Source organism: Accipiter gentilis, chromosome 14 (assembly GCF_929443795.1).
Source record: "Accipiter gentilis chromosome 14, bAccGen1.1, whole genome shotgun sequence".
Classification (NCBI taxonomy): domain Eukaryota; kingdom Metazoa; phylum Chordata; class Aves; order Accipitriformes; family Accipitridae; genus Astur; species Astur gentilis.
Genome location: NC_064893.1, coordinates 22,337,757 through 22,343,756, shown reverse-complemented (window position 1 = coordinate 22,343,756; position 6,000 = coordinate 22,337,757). Strand labels below are relative to the sequence as shown.

Sequence of the window (6,000 nt, the reverse complement as noted above, 5' to 3'; positions counted from 1 at the left end):
CCTTGCAGGGATGGGTGGCAAGGGCAAGCCAAGCTCCCGGCCCCCCGAGCTTCCCACAGCGGGGTCCCCAGCCCACGCCACCCCCGCAGTGCCTGCTCCAGCCTGCCCAGGCAGTGCGGGGCTGCCCGCCTCCGCGGAGCGGGGCTGTACCTCCAGCGGCACAAGCGTCCTCTTCCTCCAAGCCTTCACCGTGCCACCGAGATGGCAGCACCAAGATGGGGAGCGAGGCGCTGGGAGAGGCGAGAAGGGCTGACTCATGACGCCGAGGCACCGGGAGCACAGGAGACGGGCTGGGCTGGGAGCAGGGCAGAAGGGCTGCGTCGGGAGCAGGGGAGAAGAAGGTCGTCTGCCTTGTGCTCGTCGCCGGGCGCTGGCAGTTGCAGCTGGAACACGGGCCGTGACATCACACCTCTGTGACACGGGAGCTCCGGTGCCGGCTGCGCAGCGGGGGACTGGGGACAAGCCCTTGAGGGGCTGCAGCCTCACGGGGAACGCCGGGGACTTTTTGTGTTGCCCCCCGAGATGAACGAAGCACGCTTTTGCGCTTCGGTAGAACCTAAAACGAAGGAACGCCGCGCTGGGCAGAGTCCTGCTGCCGCCAGCGGTTCTCCAAGGAGTCTGCAGAGATGCGTCACGAGGAGATCCCTCGTAGCCACTTGCCCCAGCACCCAGCCCTGAGCAGTCGCACGGGGCACCTCAGCCCGGCTGGGGGTCCATCCCCCAGCCCAGCTCCGCTGCCCAAAGGCGGCCCCTGAGCGCTCCCATCCCGGGATGGCTGCAGGACAACGCCGTGGCTGCTTCTGCTCTCCTCCCCAAGGGCAACCCCCTTCCCTCGCGGGGAGTCCTGCTGGTCCTGGCCTCCCTGCCGCCAGCCAGCTCAAGCCCTTTGTCACGACCCAGACTGGACAGACCGGGGAGTCGTGTTTAATTTGAAATTCCCTCGGGCTAAATTACGGTGAAACGACACCAAACGATCAGTTAAAGATTTTATTCATGACAGAAGCAAACTGAACTGGGGAGGCGTGGTAGTAGGTGGCAAGGTTTCTCACAACAGCAATTGGCATGAGACTACTTCTGTAAACCGGGTAACCCAGGGTAACCATGCACATCGATTCAGGGAATAAGGAGATCCCTCCCGTTGAGCCACGAGGTTCAGAGCAGACCCCCTTGCTTTCTAGACTCCCTCCTCAGAGAAGGGCCCAGGAATGACTGGATCCACTCTTAGTCTCAGACTTGGTCAACGGTTTATGTCTCAAAACGGATGAGGTGTAGGGATTGTGGAAAAGGAAAGGGAGAAGAAGACAGAGAGATGGAGAAAGGAAGAGTGAGCGATTTCACCGGCCCTGGGTCCAGCATTGGTTCAGTCAGCCGAGGGGTCCAGCTCCAGCGGGTTTGCGCGACCGGGGCTTTAGTTTGCGTCCTTTTATCATCCTTGCCCCTCCTTCGGGCGGGCACCCGAACTCGTGGGGCTCATGAGCAGTTTGTGAGCCTTTGGGCTCGGGCGTCCTTTGTGGAGTAACTTCTCCTTCCCTGCAGACGTGGCCATTGTTTGACCTTTGCATCAGAAGAGCTTATCAGAACAGGGAGCTGGGCACCCTCCAGCACCACCAGCACGCCCTCCCGCTCCTGCCTGAGCTGCTGATGTCTGAGCGGATGGGTTACCCACCTTGGTTCCTTGCTCTGCAGGGTTTGTCTTTAAGCTGAACTCGCCCCACCGCAATGTTGGAGACGTTAACTCTTTCAGTCTCTCACACCCTTCTGCAGCTGCGCCGTCTTGTCCTCCATGCCAGGTCATTCCTCGCTCACAAATGCCCACCGCTGAGATTCGGTTGCAATCTGAATTGCCCCTTCAGGGATCAGCCTGGGAGGGTGACGCAGCTCGAGGCTCAGCTGGGAGTGGGGTTCCCCCTCCGGAGCCCAGCACCCAGCCCTGCAGTCCCGAGGGGGCAGCTCTGGCTTCCCCTTCTCCCGAGCTCCCGGCACCCCTCTGTGCCTGGCCGGGCCCAGGGAGGGGGGCAGAGGGCAGCCCAGGACACCGGGGTCTGCAGAGGGGACCTGCCAGCCCGCCATCCGCTCCCCACCAGCTCGTCTTGAGGGCAGCGCAGCTGGACCCAGCAGGTCTCACCTGCAGACGGGCCGGGGCGTAGGGCCAGCTCCATGGGCTGGGGACCATCTCCTTGGCTCTTTCGTTGTCCCAATGGCAGCCCGCAAGCCCGCTTTGATAGCATATTTCCATACATTCTGTATGGTATGTCTAAATATTTTGATGGGTTTAATATTTGGTACTGTCCTGGTTTCAGCTGGGATAGAGTTAACTGTCTTCCTAGTAGCTGGTACAGTGCTGTGTTTTGAGTTCAGTATGCGAAGAATGTTGATAACACTGATGTTGTCAGTTGTTGCTCAGTAGTGTTTAGACTAAAGTCAAGGATTTTTCAGCTTCTCATGCCCAGCCAGGGCACAAGCAGTTGGCACAGGACACAACCAGGGCACCTGACCCAAACTGGCCAACGGTGTATTCCATACCATGGGACGTCCCACCTAGTTTAGGAACTGGGAAGGGGGGGCGGGGAATCGCCGCTCGGGGACTGGCGGGGTGTCGGTCGGCGGGTGGTGAGCAATTGCCCTGCGCATCATTTGTACATTCCAATCCTTTTATTACTACTGTTGTCGTTTTATTAGTGTTATCATTATCATTATTAGTTTCTTCTTTTCTGTTCTATTAAACCGTTCTTATCTCAACCCAGGAGTTTTACTTCTTTTTTCCCGATTTTCTCCCCCATCCCACTGGATGGGGGGGAGTGAGTGAGCGGCTGCGTGGTGCTTAGTTGCTGGCTGGGGTTAAACCACGACAGGTACCAGCCGTGGAAACTGGTTTGCTGGTAGGTGACTGTAAAAGTGAGATTTTGTAAATAATTATTAGAAATCTTATACCAACACTATGATTGAAACAAGAGACAAAAGTATAGCCAAGCAATTAACCAGCAGAGGTAGTTACTCCTAAGTTTTGCAGTTCTTTGCTCTTAGGACTAGATGTTCCTGTACGCTAGATGAGAACAATGTTGAAACTGACCACATGGGATTGGAGCTGCGTTAAGCTTCAAGATCAGAGAACAAGGACAAGAATAAAGACTTCATGGACAGCCAACAAGAACTTCCAATGGGTCGGTGGTCGCAAAAGCAGCCCTTCGACTCAAATGGATCCTTCATTGCGCATGATCGGATGTAGGTAGTACTGCGATAATCAGTTGCAATTATTTTTATGTATATGTATACTAATCTGATTAATATGCAATTAGTTATTCTATGTAACCTGTTAGTGCTAAAGCTGTGGTATGCACGCTAGGTGGAACTATCCCCCGTGCACCCAGCGCCGCAATAAAGAATGCCTGCTTTCTAAAACTCCAAAACGAGTCTTAGAGAGTTTCTTCAACCGGCTTTTCGGTATCACTTGAGCGCTGCCGATGTCCTCCGGCACGGTGTCCTGGTTTTGGCTGGGAGACAGTTTTCTTCCTAGTGGCTGGTACAGCATTATGCTTTGGATTGAGGACGAGAAGAACGCTGATAACACGCTGATGTTTTCAGCTGTTGCTAAGTAGTGTTTTGAGCAAGTCGAGGGCTTTTCAGCTTCCCGCGCCCAGCCGGCAGGAAGGCTGGAGGGGCACAAGGAGCTGGGAGGGGACAGAGCCAGGGCAGCTGACCCCAACCGGCCAAAGGGGTATTCCATAGCACATGATGTCATGCCCGGTATATAAACTGGGGGGGAGCGGGGCTGGGGGGTGGATCTCTGCTCAGGGACTCACTGGGCATCTGTCGGCAAGTGGTGAGCCATTGCCTTGTGCATCGCTTTTTTTGTAGACTCCAATTCCTTTATCAGTAGTAGTGTCACGTTATCGTTGTTAATATTATCATTATTGTTGTGAGAGACCGAAGGAGTTAATGCCTCAGACGTCGTGGTGGGGCAAGTTCTGCTTAAGGACTAACTCTGCACAGCAGCAAACCCCGCCTAGCAGGGAACTGAAAGGAACAGGAAAACACACCTGGTTAATTTGTGGCTCAGAGGCCGGTACCGTCGGTGGAATTTGGGCTTTTTTGATCATGGGGAGGTTTACACAGCACCGGGCTTGCTAGCGACAGATGGTATCCAGCGAGCCCAAAGGAGTAAGAGAATCCTCGCTCGGGAGATGGTGGGGCTCATAGAGAGGGCTTTAAACTAGGTTTGAAGGGGGTAAGGGATAAAACTAGGTGCACCAGGGATGAGCCTGGGGGCAGCGTGCCAGTGTTAGGGCTGGATTGGATAGGCCAGCTCAAATGCACCTATGCCAACGCATGCAGCATGGGCAATAAACGGGAGGAGCTGGAAGCCGTCGTGCAGTGGGATAGATATGATTTAGTGGCCATCGCGGAAACATGGTGGGACGGCTCCCATGACTGGAGTGCTGCAATGGATGCCTATAAGCTCTTGGGAAGGGACAGGCAAGGTAGAAGAGGTGGTGGGGTGGCTCTCTATGTTAGGGAGTGTTTGGACTGTACAGAGCTACACGATTGTGAGGACCAGGTGGAGTGCTTCTGGGTGAGGATGAGAGGGAAGGCCGATAAGGCAGATATCGTGCTGGGAGTCTGTTATAGACCGCCCGACCGGGTTGAGGAGACGGATGAATCGTTCTACAAGCGGCTGGCAGTAGTCTCAGAATCGCTTGCCCTTGTTCTTGTGAGGGACTTCAACTTTCCGGATGTGTGCTGGAAATACGACACAGCAGAGAGTAAACAATCTCGGAGGTTCCTGGAGTGTGTGGAAGATGATAACTTCCTGACACAGCTGGTAGGCGAGCCAACCAGGGGAGGAGCCTTGCTACATCTACTGTTTACAAACAAGGAAGGACTGATGGGAGGTGTGATGGTCGGAGGCCGTCTTGGGCTTAGCGACCGTGAAATGACAGCATTCTCAATTTGGGGTGAGGCAAGGAAGGCGGTTAGCAAAACCACCGCTATGGACTTCCGGAGGGCAAACTTTGGCCTCTTCGGGGCACTGGTTGAGAGAGTCCCTTGGGAGACAGTCCCGAAGGGCAAAGGACTCAGGAGGGATGGACGTCCTTTAAGAAGGAAATCTTAACGGCTCAAGACCAGGCTATTCCCACGTGCCGCAAGTCAAACCACCGAGGAAAACAAGCAGCCTGGCTGAACGGGGAGCTTTTGCTAGGAGCCAGGAAAAAAAGGAGAGTTTATCATCTGTGGAAGAACGGGCAGGCAACTTGGGAGGAGTCCAGGGATCTTGTTAGATCATACAGAAAGAAAATTAGAAAGGCAAAAGCTCAGCTAGAACTAAATCTGGCCACTATTGTAAGGGACAAGAAAAAATGTTTTTACAAATATGTTAACAGTAAACGGAATCCCAAGGAGAATATCTGTCCTTTAATGGATACAGAAGGGAACGCTGCCACCAGAGATGAGGAAAAGGCTGAGGTATGTAATGCCTTCTTTGCCTCAGTCTTTAAAAGGGAGAGCAGTTATCCTCAGGGTACTCCGCCCCTTGAGCTGGAAGGCGAGGATGAAGAGCAGAATATACCCCCTTAATCCAGGAGGAAATAGTTAGGGACCTGCTACGCCATCTGGACACTCACAAATCTATGGGACCTGATGGGATCCATCCAAGAGTACCGAGGGAACTGGCGGAGGTCCTTGCCAAGCCACTCTCTGTCATCTATCAGCGATCCTGGTCAACGGGGGAGGTCCCAGAGGACTGGAGGCTTGCCAGCGTGACTCCCATTTATAAGAAGGGTCGGAGGCAGGATCCGGGGAACTACAGGCCTGTCAGCCTGACCTCGGTTCCGGGGAAGATTATGGAACGGTTTGTCTTGAGAGCGCTCACCTGGCAAGCCCAGGACAAGAAGGGGATCGGGCCCAGTCAGCATGGGTTTACGAAAGGCAGGTCCTGCTCGACCAGCCTGATCTCCTTCTGTGACCAGGTGACCCGCCTAGTGGATGAGGGAAAGGCTGTGGATG

General features: G+C 54.5%; 1 long non-coding RNA gene across 1 annotated transcript in view; it reads right to left on the bottom strand.

Annotated features, from left to right (window-relative positions):
• Positions 1-973: 973 nt before the first annotated feature.
• The window catches only part of LOC126045381 (uncharacterized), a 39,209-nt gene continuing 34,182 nt past the window's right edge, over positions 974-6,000 (bottom strand). Inside the window, exons 8-9 of the long non-coding RNA XR_007508073.1 lie at positions 1,667-1,861; positions 974-1,554 (exon numbers count right to left, since the gene is read on the bottom strand). This is a non-coding gene — a long non-coding RNA (uncharacterized LOC126045381). The remainder of the gene's footprint in view (positions 1,555-1,666; positions 1,862-6,000) is intronic.